At 44.6% G+C, this 17,592-nt stretch overlaps 1 protein-coding gene across 4 annotated transcripts in view; it reads right to left on the bottom strand.

Annotated features, from left to right (window-relative positions):
* Window positions 1–17,592, bottom strand: part of PAPPA (pappalysin 1) — a 312,202-nt gene that overhangs the window by 232,300 nt on the left and 62,310 nt on the right. The window lies entirely within an intron of this gene.

Here is a 17,592-nt window from a genome sequence, read left to right as displayed (position 1 = left end):
TTTGGATAGGGGATAAGATGTATTAGGGCCAAAGTACCCCTTTAAGGTTCAATCTGAAAACAAACAAGTTCAGAAAATTGAGCTGTTAATGTTGCGTACATCCCTATTTCACCAAGCTTTTACTGCAAAGCATTTATTGTGTGATAAATGAGCAGTAACAAAATACTTTCATATAATGACCTGCCAGCAATAAACAACTATGGGAGTTTGGTAGCACAGAGGATTCTGCAATGTTTAGTTGACTGTTGAAACCTCAAGGTACCAACACTATTCCTCATCACCATGTGACAAAAGCCAGTGGAAGAGATTTTTTGGGGCAAAGGAAACATGAAGCAGGTTTCCATAAGGTCCAGTTTCTAGTAACTGAAGCCATCTGGTACATGAAAACCACTGCTCAACTTTGTAGGCTCAACTTCATAAGGTTGGGGCTCCACAGAGTCACCCATGATGCTCTATAAAAAGTCACAAGTGACCCTAAAAAATCCTGATGTTTTCAATTGTTAGTTTACTGTGAAATAATCATCGTACCCCAAGGGTTTAATAGGATATCTGGTTTTAAGGTCAACTCCAAATGGGCTTTTTTTTCTAGATCTTTGGAGCTCTATCTCAGGGGTACATTATTGTGGCACAACTCCTGCCCAATTGGGAAATCCTCTGGTATCCTGGTGGATTAGTTCAACTCTGGATGCTACCTAAAAGTATGACTAGTAGACTTAACTGGCAATACACAACAGATTAATGCTAGTTGAACGTGTCAATTTTGGTGGGACCAGTCAACCATCTAATATTTAAGGGGGCCTCTCAGCTCTCTCCTGACAATCCAAATCTTTTGTTTTTGATGAGATAAGCTGCTCTGGCAGTGGCATAACCCCCACTTCACTGAAAACAAATACATACTCAGCAAATTAGTGCAAACACATGTATGGGGACAGAGGCGTAACTTGTAGCTTCTGGGCCCGATGCAAAATCTGCAACAGGGCCCCATGTGCCAATTATAATGCTCATCTCTTATGAGGAAGATGTGCTTTGGCGTACCCATAGGCATCAGAGCCCCGGTGCGACTGCTACCTCTGCATCCCCTATAGCTATGCCCCTGTATGGGGGAATCGGGAAGTGAGCTGTCATTCAGTACACAGTACTTTCTCCTAGGCCACATAGTATGTAATGCCAAGGCTTAGATCCAACAGTGATTATGCCGAGTCTCTGACATTTCTACTAGTAAAAGCCAATGACCTTAATGTCTGCCTAAGGCAATATGATAGTTTAACTGTCGTCATAACAAGAGCACAGATCCCCCAACCATCTTTAGCATTGGCTTCCCACTGAAATATCGGAAGAAGAAAAAACAAAAAAGAAAAACAACAACAAAATGTGATGCTTCCATATATGAAAACACAGGTTATGCCAAGTATACTGTGATTCTTTTTAATGTTTGAACTTTTTAAAATATTAAATATATAAAATGAGGATTTTGGAACTTCTAATACACGTTTAAATAGTAAAAAGAAGCAATATTTTACAGAGGAAGTGAAGACTAAAGCATTCGAAACACAGAGAGATCTCCAATCTGAGAGTACCTTGCCAAAATCACATTTCAAAGGAGTGAGTGGAATGCTGGAAAGATATCAAAGGTCTCCTCTGAGTCATTAGTAAAGTGCACCGCTACTCCACAGAATATCTTAAAGATGCTTGTTACGCACTGTCATGCAACAGCATATGAAATTGTTAGTATTATAACATTCAGTTCAGTTATTTAACAAGCAACTTCTTTAATTCATTTATTTATATTAAACTTGATTTAATTAATTTATATTAAAAAAATCAGCCATGAATTTTAGTCATTTATATACTATTTGGTCAATAGAGAGAGAACAATCTCAAAAATGTAACCAGAGAGATTTTTTTCAGCATCCCGTCCTGAATTTGAATCCTACCAAGGGCTATTCCTACATTTTGTTTGTATATTCCCCTTGTATTTGTATGGGATTCCACTGACTGACATTTGACTCTGAACTGTGTTAGGCTGGTTATACACAAAATACAATGGTCAACCTAATGGGCCAATTTTGGCCATTTCGGCAGAACATTAACTGCAAATGGAATACGTTGTTCACGATGACCGAGGTAAAACTAATGTCTCCTGAAAATACCATTGTTACGCCGAGCGCTCCGGGTCCCCGCTCCTCCCCGGAGCGCTCGCTTCACTCTCCCCGCGGCAGCGCTCCGGTCACGTCCTCTGACCCGGGGCGCTGCGATTCCGCTGCCAGCCGGGGTGCGATTCGCGATGCGGGTAGCGCCCGCTCGCGATGCGCACCCCGGCTCCCCTACCTGACTCGCTCTCCGTCTGTTCTGTCCCGGCGCGCGCGGCCCCGCTCCCTAGGGCGCGCGCGCGCCGGGTCTCTGCGATTTAAAGGGCCACTGCGCCGCTGATTGGCGCAGTGGTTCCAATTAGTGTTTACACCTGTGCACTTCCCTATATCACCTCACTTCCCCTTCACTCCCTCGCCGGATCTTGTTGCCTTAGTGCCAGTGAAAGCGTTCCTTGTGTGTTCCTTGCCTTTGTTTCCAGACCTTCTGCCGTTGCCCCTGACTACGATCCTTGCTGCCTGCCCCGACCTTCTGCTACGTCCGACCTTGCTTTTGCCTACTCCCTTGTACCGCGCCTATCTTCAGCAGCCAGAGAGGTGAGCCGTTGCTAGTGGATACGACCTGGTCACTACCGCCGCAGCAAGACCATCCCGCTTTGCGGCGGGCTCTGGTGAAAACCAGTAGTGGCTTAGAACCGGTCCACTAGCACGGTCCACGCCAATCCCTCTCTGGCACAGAGGATCCACTACCCGCCAGCCGGCATCGTGACAGTAGATCCGGCCATGGATCCCGCTGAAGTTCCTCTGCCAGTTGTCGCTGACCTCACCACGGTGGTCGCCCAGCAGTCACAACAGATAGCGCAACAAGGCCAACAGCTGTCTCAACTGACCGTTATGCTACAACAGTTACTACCACAGCTTCAGCAGTCATCTCCTCCGCCAGCTCCTGCACCTCCTCCGCAGCGAGTGGCCGCTCCTGGGATACGCTTATCCTTGCCGGATAAATTTGATGGGGACTCTAAGTTTTGCCGTGGCTTTCTTTCCCAATGTTCCCTGCATCTGGAGATGATGTCGGACCTGTTTCCCACTGAAAGGTCTAAGGTGGCTTTCGTAGTCAGCCTTTTGTCCGGAAAAGCCCTGTCATGGGCCACACCGCTCTGGGACCGCAATGACCCCGTCACTGCCTCTGTACACTCCTTCTTCTCGGAAATCCGAAGTGTCTTTGAGGAACCTGCCCGAGCCTCTTCTGCTGAGACTGCCCTGTTGAACCTGGTCCAGGGTAATTCTTCCGTTGGCGAGTATGCCGTACAATTCCGTACTCTTGCTTCAGAATTGTCCTGGAATAATGAGGCCCTCTGCGCGACCTTCAAAAAAGGCCTATCCAGCAACATTAAAGATGTTCTGGCCGCACGAGAAATTCCTGCTAATCTACATGAACTTATTCACCTAGCCACTCGCATTGACATGCGTTTTTCCGAAAGGCGTCAGGAACTCCGCCAAGATATGGACTCTGTTCGCACGAGGCGTTTCTTCTCCTCGGCTCCTCTCTCCTCTGGTCCCCTGCAATCTGTTCCTGTGCCTCCCGCCGTGGAGGCTATGCAGGTCGACCGGTCTCGCCTGACACCTCAAGAGAGGACACGACGCCGTATGGAGAACCTCTGCCTGTACTGTGCTAGTACCGAACACTTCCTGAGAGATTGTCCTATCCGTCCTCCCCGCCTGGAAAGACGTACGCTGACTCCGCACAAAGGTGAGACAGTCCTTGATGTCTACTCTGCTTCTCCACGTCTTACTGTGCCTGTGCGGATGTCTGCCTCTGCCTTCTCCTTCTCTACAGTGGCCTTCTTGGACTCTGGATCTGCAGGAAATTTTATTTTGGCCTCTCTCGTCAACAAGTTCAACATCCCGGTGACCAGTCTCGCCAGACCCCTCTACATCAATTGTGTAAATAATGAAAGATTGGACTGTACCATACGTTTCCGCACGGAGCCCCTTCTTATGAGCATCGGATCTCATCATGAGAGGATTGAACTTTTGGTCCTCCCCAATTGCACCTCGGAAATTCTCCTTGGACTTCCCTGGCTTCAACTTCATTCCCCTACCCTGGATTGGTCCACTGGGGAGATCAAGAGTTGGGGGTCCTCTTGTTCCAAGAACTGTCTAAAACCGGTTCCCAGTAACCCTTGCCGTAACTCTGTGGTTCCTCCAGTAACCGGTCTCCCTAAGGCCTATATGGACTTCGCGGATGTTTTCTGCAAAAAACAAGCTGAGACTCTACCTCCTCACAGGCCTTATGATTGCCCTATCGACCTCCTCCCGGGTACTACTCCACCCCGGGGCAGAATTTATCCTCTCTCTGCCCCAGAGACTCTTGCCATGTCCGAATACGTCCAGGAGAATCTAAAAAAGGGCTTTATCCGTAAATCCTCCTCTCCTGCCGGAGCCGGATTTTTCTTTGTGTCCAAAAAAGATGGCTCCCTACGTCCTTGCATTGACTACCGCGGTCTTAATAAAATCACGGTTAAGAACCGCTACCCCTTACCCCTCATCTCTGAACTCTTTGATCGCCTCCAAGGTGCCCACATCTTCACTAAATTGGACTTAAGAGGCGCCTATAACCTCATCCGCATCAGAGAGGGGGACGAGTGGAAAACGGCATTTAACACCAGAGATGGACACTTTGAGTATCTGGTCATGCCCTTTGGACTGTGCAACGCCCCTGCCGTCTTCCAAGACTTTGTCAATGAAATTTTTCGTGATCTGTTATACTCCTGTGTTGTTGTATATCTGGACGATATCCTAATTTTTTCTGCCAATCTAGAAGAACACCGCCAGCATGTCCGTATGGTTCTTCAGAGACTTCGTGACAACCAACTCTATGCCAAAATTGAGAAATGTCTGTTTGAATGCCAATCTCTTCCTTTTCTAGGATATTTGGTCTCTGGCCAGGGACTACAGATGGATCCAGACAAACTCTCTGCCGTCTTAGATTGGCCACGCCCCTCCGGACTCCGTGCTATCCAACGCTTTTTGGGGTTCGCCAATTATTACAGGCAATTTATTCCACATTTTTCTACCATTGTGGCTCCTATCGTGGCTTTAACCAAAAAAAATGCTGATCCCAAGTCCTGGCCTCCTCAAGCAGAAGACGCCTTTAAACGACTCAAGTCTGCCTTTTCTTCGGCTCCCGTCCTCTCCAGACCTGACCCTTCCAAACCCTTCCTATTGGAGGTTGATGCCTCCTCAGTGGGAGCTGGAGCTGTTCTTCTACAAAAAAATTCTTCCGGGCATGCTGTCACTTGTGGTTTTTTCTCTAGGACCTTCTCTCCAGCGGAGAGGAACTACTCCATCGGGGATCGAGAGCTTCTAGCCATTAAATTAGCACTTGAGGAATGGAGGCATCTGCTGGAGGGATCAAGTTCTCCTGTTATTATCTACACCGACCACAAGAACCTCTCCTACCTCCAGTCTGCCCAACGGCTGAATCCTCGCCAGGCCCGGTGGTCTCTGTTCTTTGCCCGATTTAATTTTGAGATTCACTTTCGTCCTGCCGATAAGAACATTAGGGCCGATGCTCTCTCTCGTTCCTCGGATGCCTCAGAAGTTGAACTCTCTCCGCAACACATCATTCCACCTGACTGCCTGATCTCCACTTCTCCTGCCTCCATCAGGCAGACTCCTCCAGGAAAGACCTTTGTTTCTCCTCGCCAACGCCTCGGAATCCTCAAATGGGGTCACTCCTCCCATCTCGCAGGTCATGCGGGTATCAAGAAATCTGTGCAACTCATCTCCCGCTTCTATTGGTGGCCGACTCTGGAGACGGATGTTGTGGACTTTGTGCGAGCCTGCACTATCTGTGCCCGGGATGAGACTCCTCGCCAGAAGCCCGCTGGTTTTCTTCATCCTCTGCCTGTCCCCGAACAGCCTTGGTCTCTGATTGGTATGGATTTTATTACTGATTTACCCCCTTCCCGTGGCAACACTGTTATTTGGGTGGTCGTTGATCGATTCTCCAAAATGGCACATTTCATCCCTCTTCCTGGTCTTCCTTCTGCGCCTCAGTTGGCTAAACAATTTTTTGTACACATTTTTCGTCTTCACGGGTTGCCTACGCAGATTGTCTCGGATAGAGGCGTCCAATTCGTGTCTAAATTCTGGAGGGCTCTCTGTAAACAACTCAAGATTAAATTAAATTTTTCTTCTGCATATCATCCCCAGTCCAATGGACAAGTAGAAAGGATTAACCAGATCTTGGGTGATTATTTGCGACATTTTGTTTCCTCCCGCCAGGATGACTGGGCAGATCTCCTCCCATGGGCCGAATTCTCGTATAACTTCAGGGTCTCTGAGTCTTCCTCCAAATCCCCATTTTTCGTGGTGTACGGCCGTCACCCTCTTCCCCCCCTCCCTACTCCCTTGCCCTCTGGTCTGCCCGCTGTGGATGAAATTTCTCGTGACCTTTCCATCATATGGAGAGAGACCCAAAATTCTCTCTTACAGGCTTCATCACGCATGAAGAAGTTCGCGGATAAGAAAAGAAGAGCTCCCCCCGTTTTTTCCCCTGGAGACAAGGTATGGCTCTCCGCTAAATATGTCCGCTTCCGTGTCCCTAGCTACAAGTTGGGACCACGCTATCTTGGTCCTTTCAAAATTTTGTGTCAAATTAATCCTGTCTCTTACAAACTTCTTCTTCCTCCCTCTCTTCGTATCCCTAATGCCTTTCACGTCTCTCTTCTCAAACCACTCATCCTCAACCGTTTTTCTCCCAAATCTGTTCCTCCCACTCCTGTTTCCGGCTCCTCGGACATCTTCTCGGTCAAAGAAATTTTAGCTGCCAAAAAGGTCAGAGGGAAAAATTTTTTTTTAGTGGACTGGGAGGGTTGTGGCCCTGAAGAGAGATCCTGGGAACCTGAGGACAACATCCTGGACAAAAGTCTGCTCCTCAGGTTCTCAGGCTCTAAGAAGAGGGGGAGACCCAAGGGGGGGGGTACTGTTACGCCGAGCGCTCCGGGTCCCCGCTCCTCCCCGGAGCGCTCGCTTCACTCTCCCCGCGGCAGCGCTCCGGTCACGTCCTCTGACCCGGGGCGCTGCGATTCCGCTGCCAGCCGGGGTGCGATTCGCGATGCGGGTAGCGCCCGCTCGCGATGCGCACCCCGGCTCCCCTACCTGACTCGCTCTCCGTCTGTTCTGTCCCGGCGCGCGGCCCCGCTCCCTAGGGCGCGCGCGCGCCGGGTCTCTGCGATTTAAAGGGCCACTGCGCCGCTGATTGGCGCAGTGGTTCCAATTAGTGTTTACACCTGTGCACTTCCCTATATCACCTCACTTCCCCTTCACTCCCTCGCCGGATCTTGTTGCCTTAGTGCCAGTGAAAGCGTTCCTTGTGTGTTCCTTGCCTTTGTTTCCAGACCTTCTGCCGTTGCCCCTGACTACGATCCTTGCTGCCTGCCCCGACCTTCTGCTACGTCCGACCTTGCTTTTGCCTACTCCCTTGTACCGCGCCTATCTTCAGCAGCCAGAGAGGTGAGCCGTTGCTAGTGGATACGACCTGGTCACTACCGCCGCAGCAAGACCATCCCGCTTTGCGGCGGGCTCTGGTGAAAACCAGTAGTGGCTTAGAACCGGTCCACTAGCACGGTCCACGCCAATCCCTCTCTGGCACAGAGGATCCACTACCCGCCAGCCGGCATCGTGACAACCATGGACCATGTTGCATGTTTAAGCCATGGTCAGCGGGAGAAAACATTGTATAGCATAATCAGCTGACCATGGCTCACTGTGCTTAATTTTTTTTCTTTTATTTATAAACTACAGTGTTCCGCCACTTTAGTTGCTTCATAGATGGCATAAGATTTTGTATAAATAATCACTGGACTCTGATTGGCCATGTTGTGCCAAAGCCCCATGTTTATTGCCAACTTTAGAAAGACAGAAATGTCAATGGTTATATAATCCAAGCACTGGGAAGCATGATGGTGCTATGTAAATGACAGAAAATAATATAAAATTATAAAGGTCACATGACATATGTATGGTTGCAAGTGGTAAATATAGAAACATAGGGGGAGATTTATCAAAACTTGTGCAAAGGAAAAGTTGCCCATAGCAACCAATCAGATCTCTTCTTTAATTTTGCAGAGGCATTGTTAAAAATGAAAGAAGAGAGATGAATTGTTGCTATGGGCAACTGGGCAACTTCTCCTTTGCACAGGTTTTGATGAATCTCCCCCATAGTCATAGTATCTGTAAAGTAGAAGGCAGGGATGTGCAGCCCTAATCTCCACCTTGGTCACTACCTACTTGAAGTTAGAGGTGGCAGTCCCAACTGGGAAACAGTCTCCTTCTAGCTAAGTGCAAACAGAAACTGGCCTAATGGGAGGAATAAATAGGCTAGCTAGCTAGGTCAGAGACATCAAAATACAGTCAGAAGTGTGTTCAAAGTCAGAGTCAAGGTCAAATACCAGGAAGTAGCGTAAGGAGCAAAATGAGAAACCAGAGGAGGGTCATAAATCAGATTACCAGAATCAGAAAGGCAGGAAAGTCAGGAAAACAAGCAAAGAAAAGGTACACAGCAGAGACGTACACTAATGCATGTGAAGAACTCAGGTATGCTCTGGAAGCATGGGATGCCCTGGCTGATCCTTCTTGGCCTGGCGTTCCAGTTCCCTGATAGGCTAACCAGCCCCACTGTCAGAAAGGCTGGTGGCCATGGGTACTGACAAATAAACTATGTTTGCACCACAGAAGCTAAAAAGCAGAGATCCTGGCATCATACCTAGAGACAGGTAGGGACTATGTAATATTGGGCGACAGAGATAAAGATAGAGCAATAATAAAATGCCTAGCTACTACTCTGCCAAAATATTGGATTACCTTGGTTGTCAAATAACAATTATTCCAATATTGCTGTCACAATATAAAGATAATATTATTACAGAGAGTTGTCCATTATGGCTTGCTTGACTGTAGACAATCTTACCATGCATGGCTGGCCCAAATGAATTCCTATATGATACATAATTCTAATATGTTGGATAAAGTAAATTCATAACTACTGTAACTTATTTTGATAAAACCATTCGTACACTCAGTTTTCAGATTGTTCCAATGTCCTTGTAATCATTTCGCAGGTTAATTGTTTTGTTCTTCTTTTACTACTATCTTCATTACTGAAGAGTCTTTTTAAATCAAAAATGCTAACAGCTGCAGACCACTGAACCCACCCGGGAGCCGACATTACCCAGCAGAGCCCCCATTGGCTGTCTGTCTGAGCACACTGATTAAATAAGACTGTTGCCAGTTTCAAGAAACGGAAAAAGGAGGCCCCCTGTAACTGGAGACAGGAGAAAGAAATGCTTAGAGCAGTGTAAAGCTAAGGGTATTTCCATTTACGCTAGCTGTGTCACTAAAAGATAAAAAAAAACTCAGCTTTTCAGGGCTAAGCAGAAAGAATGGGCAAACAGATACAGCAACACATCATTATCTTTGGATTTCTTTATACAATGTCAGCTTCTTCCACTTGTGCAGTGAGTATCCAGCTAAACTTCTGGATGTCCTCATTTAAAAATCTTGAAGGAGATTTATCAAGCGCCGTAGTAGATTTTTTTTTTTTGCGTAAAAAAGTCGCACATACTTGCGCACGTGCGACTTTTCTATACATGCTGCGACTATTTGATTTTTGCTTATTCCAAAGCACATTTCTAAAACCTGCTCACCTAGTATTTTATTTTTTTTTACTATGCAGTGGTCATGTATTTATCAAATGCGATAGTCGCTATTTATGAAGAAAAGAAGTTGCATCTCCATTTAAAAGTCACATATGTATTCCAGGTCCAACCTGGCTTACAGAAAATTCATACGTCCACAGAAAAGGAAATTATCACCCACTTTAATAACGGTTTTTGTTCTGCATCATGAAACAAAGCTACTACATTAATATTAATGTTAATTATATAAAACATGAATTATATAACTAATAACTCTATTAATTTTAAGGTTGAAAATACACACTGCGCACCTTGTTAATTTTAGGACACGCACATGCTGGTGTACCCACTAAATTTTAAAATGAATGTTGTGTTAAAATTGAATAAGGCACACAAGAATTGTGTAAGAATTTTTACAGACTACGTAAATAACCCATATGTGGCACAAAAATTTTTCCTTAACAACGCAGGACGTATATTTACGTCCTGCGCTGGCTCCCGCGATATAACGGGTCGGTCCCCGCGTCTGAAGTGAAACTGAAAGTATCCCAGCAGCTCAGTCAGGCTGTTCGGGACCGCAGCAATGAAATCGGGAGGATCCCTACCTGCCTGCTCTGTGTCGGCGAATGACTGCTCCGTGCTTGAGATCCAGGCAGGAGCAGTCAAGCGCCGATAACACTGAACAATGGCATGTTAATACATGGCAGTGATCGGTGTAAAAGATCAGTGTGTTCAGTGTTATAGTCCCCTATGGAAGCTATAACACTGCAAAAAAAAGTGAAAAAAAAATGTTAATAAATGTGATTTAACCCCTTCCCTAATAAAAGTTTGAGTCACCCACCTTTTACTTAAAAAAAACTGTGCAAATAAAAATAAACATATTTGATATCGCCGCATGCGTAAATGTCCGAACTATAAAAATATATCATTAATTAAACCACATGGTCAATGGTGTACACGTAAAAAAATTCCAAAGTCCAAAATAGCATATTTTTGGTCACTTTTCATACCATAAAAAAATGTATAAAAAGGGATCAAAAAGTCCGATCAAAACAAAAATAGTACTGATAAAAACTTCAGATCACGGCGCAAAAAATGAGCCCTCAAACTGCCCCATACGCAGAAAAATAAAGTTATAGCGGTCAGAAGAGGACATTTCTAAACGTATACATTTTCCTGCATGTAGTTATGATTTTTTTCAGTACAACAAAATCAAACCTATAAAAGTAGGGTATCATTTTAACCATATGGACCTAAAGAATAAAGACAAGGTGTCAATTTTACCAAAAAATGCAATGCGGAAGCCCCCAAAATTTACAAAATTGCATTTTTTCTTCAATTTTGTTGCACAATGATTTTTTTTTTCATTTCGCGGTGGATATTTGGGTAAAATGACTAATGTCACTGCAAAGTAGAATTGGTGGCACAAAAAATAAGCCATAATATGGATTTTTAGGTGGAAAATTGAAAGGGTTATGATTTTTAAAAGGTAAGGAGGAAAAACTGAAAAACGCTGAGTCCTTAAGGGGTTAAAAAAAAGAAACATCCATAGTAATACAGCTTCATGCACTCTTTGGGGTGGGTAACGTACCGAGCTCTTTTTTCCCCCCGTGGCTTCACTATTGTTTATGTGCCTGTTGGTGCTGCGCTGTCTTCCTTCCTGACGTAAACTCAGGCCTCAGGGCGGCAACGTAAGACTGCGCCCACCAATTATACAAAATGCGAGCTCAAAATTAAACAAAGCCTCCAGAGTACGGATATTCATGGTGCGGCATAGTATGTTTTTAATATTTTTTTTTATTTCTGAGGAGGGTGGATGGGTTGTTGCGGGATAGTTGGAGTGCAGCTATTTAGTGCCAGGCAGGCCATGCAGGGTGTCACCCGATGTGGTACGCCCTCCCTTCCCGTCAATCTCTAACAATGGTACTGGTAATAAAGGTAGATAAAGAACTTCAGCTATTAACATAAGGGAAAACTTTTCTGCTTTAAAAAATATTTTTGTAAGCGGGTTTCCTAGGTTTTGCTTACTTGTGATTTATTTATCAAGGTCGTGCGACTATTTGATAAATAGGTCGCATGTAAGCAAAAGTAAGTTGAAAAAAATTGTCATATAAAAGCCATACGTTTGAAAAGAATGATAAATCTCTTTCCTTATACCTAATGTGGGACAAATTTTATGAGGCAAAATTAAGTTTCCACATAACAAACATTCAAGGAAATATGTTTAAAAAAAGAAAATAATTAATATGTCAAATATTTTGATTGGTCGGGGTCTGCATGTTTAGAATCAAATCAATCACTAGAGTCAGAAGAAGTGCTTGGCTGAGCATTATTCTCTATCTGTCCCATTGTATAAGACAGGGTACTAGATTTAGGGTGCGTTCACACAAGTGAATTTTCTTTCAAACTTGCAGCATGTTTCTCACTGCGAGTGTGAAAGGGGACGGCTCTCCGCAGACAGCAGAATCTCCTCTGTGGAAAATCTACCGCAGACCCCTTTGAAGTCAATAGGGTCTGCAGCAGATTTTGGACAGCAAAAATCTGCTGCCATAAATCTGCTGCGGAGAGCCGGCGGAGAGCCAACTTTCAAACTTGCAGCGGGAAACACGAAAGGAAGTCTGCTTGTGTGAAATCCGTCTCCTGCAGCGAGATAGGGAGAACTGCAAGGCAGACAGTTGATCATTGGTGTTGGTTTGAGCACCCAGACCCTGACAAATTACATTTTTTGACATGTTTTTATGACATGTCCAACGTTTTACGCTCTTCCAAAGTGACATTAACGCTTTAAACTGAGTAGGAGAATTTGAAAGAACAAACAGTAGAGACTCATGTAAAAAAAACAAAAAACTAAATAAAAACTCTTTAATATATCAATAGATCAGCTGATTGGCGGAGTAAACTACCCTACAGGGTGAACTAAAATTAAGGCTTATTGTTTGTCACTTTTGTAACAAAACTTTTACACAAAAATATCTGCCACATAACTAATTGGAACAGCTGACTTTTACATTTCCTTGTCAGTGGCCACTATAGAATGGCCGCCCGTGTAGAGCATGGACTACTGACTCAGTATACCACTGCTTGTTGGCAGAAATTCATTGTGCCTTATAGAGAGATGTCATACAGTCATGGCCGTAAATGTTGGCACCTGTAATGTCCGTTTATTGGTTTTTGTATTTTTCTGCTTAGGTGTGTATTCACACACTAGTTTGTTCAGAGCAGTTTGCTATTCCTCCTGGATAGGGAATAGTTAATGCTCTGAGCGAATGAGAACTCAGATGGAGTTATTTAGCCAGAGTTCTCCTGCATTCTGGTGCTGCTTATTGAGTGCAATACTACTATGTCTGTTTGTGCTATATGCTATGTCTGCTTGATCATTTACCTTGTATTTATCATGTCATTTTATCTGGGGTTTTAGCCATGGTTATATAGCCTGCTCCCTGTATTTTAGTCTGTGTTACATTAGTCATTTTAGGATTATGTTTGTTCGTTCTGCTCTGTCTGTGTTCACACTATATCTGAGTCTTGCTTGTTACCTGTGTCCTGTATGTTATATTCCTGTTCTGGAGTCTATTCAGACTCATCCGGTTCTAGTCTAGTGTTTCATGTATTATATTTCCATTTCCTACCGGGTCAGCATTTTGTCCATACGGTGGAGTGTGCCCGCTGGCCAGTAGCCTATTTGGCTTAATTATTAATGGCTACTCCTATAGTGGAGTGGGGAGTCCAGTTTGTATGTTCTTTGTCCCAGTGTGAACAGTGCCCTATATCTATATCCTGTTTAATTGATCTGATCTTTGTCCTTGTAGCTGCTTGTGATAGTTCTTGGTAACTTACCTGTTCAGTTTAGTGTTTTGGCTCTCAGTTCTTTTGTTTATCCCCATCATCTCCAGGATTCTGCCATTTATCTGATATCCGGTTTATGAACTGTTTGTTAATTTACTATATTCTGCCTGTTGGTGTTTGCATTCTGTCTGGTATATCTGGTTGTCTAGTAGTTTTCTGTTTCTGTTCTGGTCTGTGACCAACTATGTATATTATGTGTTTTTACGCCATTGCACTTTAGCGCAGGAAGGGACCGGCGCCCAGTTGTCGATCCATCGTTTAGGATGGATGAGCAAGTAGGCAGGGAGAAATGTTATAGCGTCAGTTTAGGGCTCACTCTCCCTGTCCCCTGGTCGGTCCCTGACAGCACCCCTGAAATTTTTCAAGAATTAAGTATTTCTTACAGAAAAGGATTGCAGTAACACATGTTTTGCTATACACATGTTTATTCCCTATGTGTGTATTGGAACTAAACCAAAAAGAAAAATAGAAAATTGGACATAGTGTCACACCAAACTCCAAAAATGGTCTGGACAAAATTATTGGCACCCTTAAAGGGGTACTCCGGTGCTTACATATCTTATCCCCTATCCAAAGGATAGGGGATAAGATGTATGATTGTGGGAGTCCCGCAGCTGGGGACACCCGGGATCATGCACGCGGCACCCCGTTTGTAATCAGTCCCCGGAGCGTGTTTGCTCCGGGTCTGATTACCGGCGACCGCAGGGCTGGCAGCGTGTGACGTCATGCCTTCGCCGCTGTGTGACTGCCCCTCAATGCAATCCTACGGGAGGGGGCATGATAGCTATCACGCCCCCTCCCGTAAGCTTGCATTGAGGGGCGGAGCGTGACGTCACACGCCGCCGGCCCTGCGGTCGACCGTAATCAGACCCGGAGCGAACACACTCCGGGGACTGATTACAAATGGGGTGCCCCGTGCATGATCCCGGGCGTCCCCAGCTGCGGGACTCCCACAATCAGGCATCTTATCCCCTATCCTTTGGATAGGGGATAAGATGTGTAAGCACCGGAGCACCCCTTTAACTTAATAGTTGCAAACCCTTTGGAAAAAATAACTTAAATCAGTCGCTTTGTGTAATCATCAAAAGCTTTTTACACCTCTCAGCTGGAATGTTGGACCACTCTTCCTTTGCAAACTGCTCCAGGTCTCTCTTATTGGAAGGGTGCCTTTTCCCAACATCAATTTTGAGATTTCTTCACAGGTGTTCATTGGGATTTAGATCTGGACTCATTGCTGGCCACTTCAGAACTCTCGAGCTGCCATGGCTGGCTGGAGCATCAGATCATCGATCGGATGGGGAGGAGGCAGGTAAGGGCCCGATCAGCACAGCTGAGAAGCCTGGAAGTGTTTTTTTTTTTACATTTTAAAGTTGATCGTAGTGTCTAAGGGGTTAATTCCGGCTTCTCTGTGATCTGTGAGGTCTGGCATTAGCCACGGGTCCCAGCCACCAGGGCCACCCCCCTATGACCCGCACTCAGCTTTTGAGCCCGCATTATAGAAGGGGAGCAGGACAAGGGCATACAGGTACGCCCCTTTTCCGCATGAAGTTAATAGAGTTTGTCAGGTTTCTGTCTGGTGTCTGTCATTTTACAAGATTACCAGGACAATAACAATTCTGCCTAGGTGTTTTTTGTCTCATTATTTAATAAAATCTGCAACAGAGACCCTGAGCAGGACCCTCAATCTAGATTTGAATGAAGCCTTGTGCTATATTCACACAGCGGAATTTACGCAAAATGTACAGCACATTGGGGGAGATTCATCAAGACCTGTGCTGAGGAAATGTTGACCAGTTACCCATGGCAACCAATCAGATCACTTCTTTCATTTTTCAGAGGCCTTTTAAAAAATAAAAGAAGCAATCTGATAGGTTGCTATGGGCAACTGGACGACTTTTCCCCTGCATAAGTTTGGATGAATCTCCCCCATTGTGCTGAATTGGGATTCCACTGCGGAAATTCTGCATTCTGGATTCTGCAAAAACATTAAAATTCCATTGATGTCAACGGGACTCTGAATTACGGCCAAAATCTGCGTGTTGAGCACACAGGAATGCCACATAAATCCGTGCGAAATCTGCTAAAAGAAAACGGAAAAGGAAAACAAACCAAAATCCACAAACAAAGCAAAATGGAATTTGAAAATAGAATTCTGGCATAACAGAATTTCTGCCAAGTGAATATAGCCTTACAGAGACAAGACAGTAGATTGGGGATATGTGCCCTGTGACCCAAACACTAGACCAATGGAGCCTTAGTGCTACTCAGTCTTCTGACTTGGAGATGACTGTAATGGGACAACATATAATAGTTCACCTTCTATATTATCGCCAGGAACAAGGAAAGCATGTTAAAGGAGTACTCCGTTTCTAGACATCCTATCCCCTATCCCTAGGATAGGGGATAAAATATCTGATTGTGGGAGTCCCGCGACTGGGACCCCCTGTGATCTTTGTGTAGACACCCGGCGTTCTGAACATTATGTTTACAATGCTGGGTTTGGGAGGCTGTGGTCATAACGTCATGCCACGCACCCTCATGATGTCACACCATGCAACCTCCATTAATGTCTATGGGAGGGGGCATCACGCCCCCAAGACATGAATAGAGGGGACGTGGAATGACGTCAGAGTGCCCCTTTAAAAGAATTAGGAAAACATTTACAAGCCATGTGACGTGGTTTCTCGGGTTATATCTGTTTGGTTCCAAAAGGACCCCTCTTAAGCCAGTTATAACTGAAGGTCAGACCATCCGTCCATGTTATTTTACATTCACAGATAAATATGAAGATAAATAAATAAATAAAAATGAAGCAAACTAAATAAATAATTTATGAGGACTTCACATAAAAATGTGTAATGGATGGCAGACAGTTTATCCACATACATATAATATGTAAATAAATATTTCACATCTGAAAAACTGGAAGAAAATCTCATTCTAGTCAAATGAAACCCTAGTGATACAGAATGCGGCTTCCCAGATACTTGCATAGTAATCCTCTTTTATTAAAGCTACATACTTCTTAAATTATGAAAAATGGACCATCCCAAAACTAATATGACCGTTGGCAGTATTCACGCAATAAATTACTCATATCATGTTCTGTCAAAGAATGGGATCATTTATGTATTTACAGTATGTATCAGTTCCAGAAGATGGTTTTTCATTTTGGACCAATGGGTTGATGTAGAGGCCACAACACAGTAATAAAAACGTAAGATGATTCTGTAATGGAAACTTTAATACACGCTTATGACTGGAATTTGGAAAGACAAGGCCACCTTAGTCTTCTATTGTAAAGTCATTTTTACAAATAAAAGTTTATAAAGAAAATGTAGATCAAAATAGAATGAGTTGATGTTTTCATAAAAGAAACGTATAACTATCAATATATTTTTACATAAATCACTAGTACACATGAATACATGAAACTTCGCAATATACAAGGAGAATATGGTATCACAACTTCTTGCAGTTCCTCTTCCCCTGCCTGCAGGTTTTCTATAAAGGCTCAACTACACTGCTGAATTTCACAGTAGGATCATTGACGGCAATGCAGTCCATTTGGGCATGTTCATTTTTTGGGCGGGTCTGGAATAATTAATTTAGCAGTGAGGATGTACTCTGCCTTATCCCTCTAAACACCAGAGTGCTGGCCTGAAGATAGCGGGGGGTCCCAGAAGCCGGACAGTCCTTCCCCCCCCCCCCCCGCCCCAGCAATCTCTGGGCCAGCACTCCGGCATTCATAAATGTTCAAAATGCTGGAGTGCTGCCCGGAGATTGCTAATGGTCTTTGCAGCCGGACCCCCGCGATCAGACATCATATCCCCTATCCAAAGGATGTCTAGGAACAGAATACCCTTCAAACCTTCAGAAACCTGCAGTTTCTCTCTAACTGTTCCTGAGATAAGGAACGGTAAATGAGAAACTGGTTGGGCATTAGAGGTTGGGGG

This window comes from Hyla sarda, chromosome 9, assembly GCF_029499605.1.
Source record: "Hyla sarda isolate aHylSar1 chromosome 9, aHylSar1.hap1, whole genome shotgun sequence".
Lineage (NCBI taxonomy): Eukaryota > Metazoa > Chordata > Amphibia > Anura > Hylidae > Hyla > Hyla sarda.
Note: the sequence above shows the minus strand (reverse complement) of the source record. Positions and strands in the feature narration are given on the sequence as shown.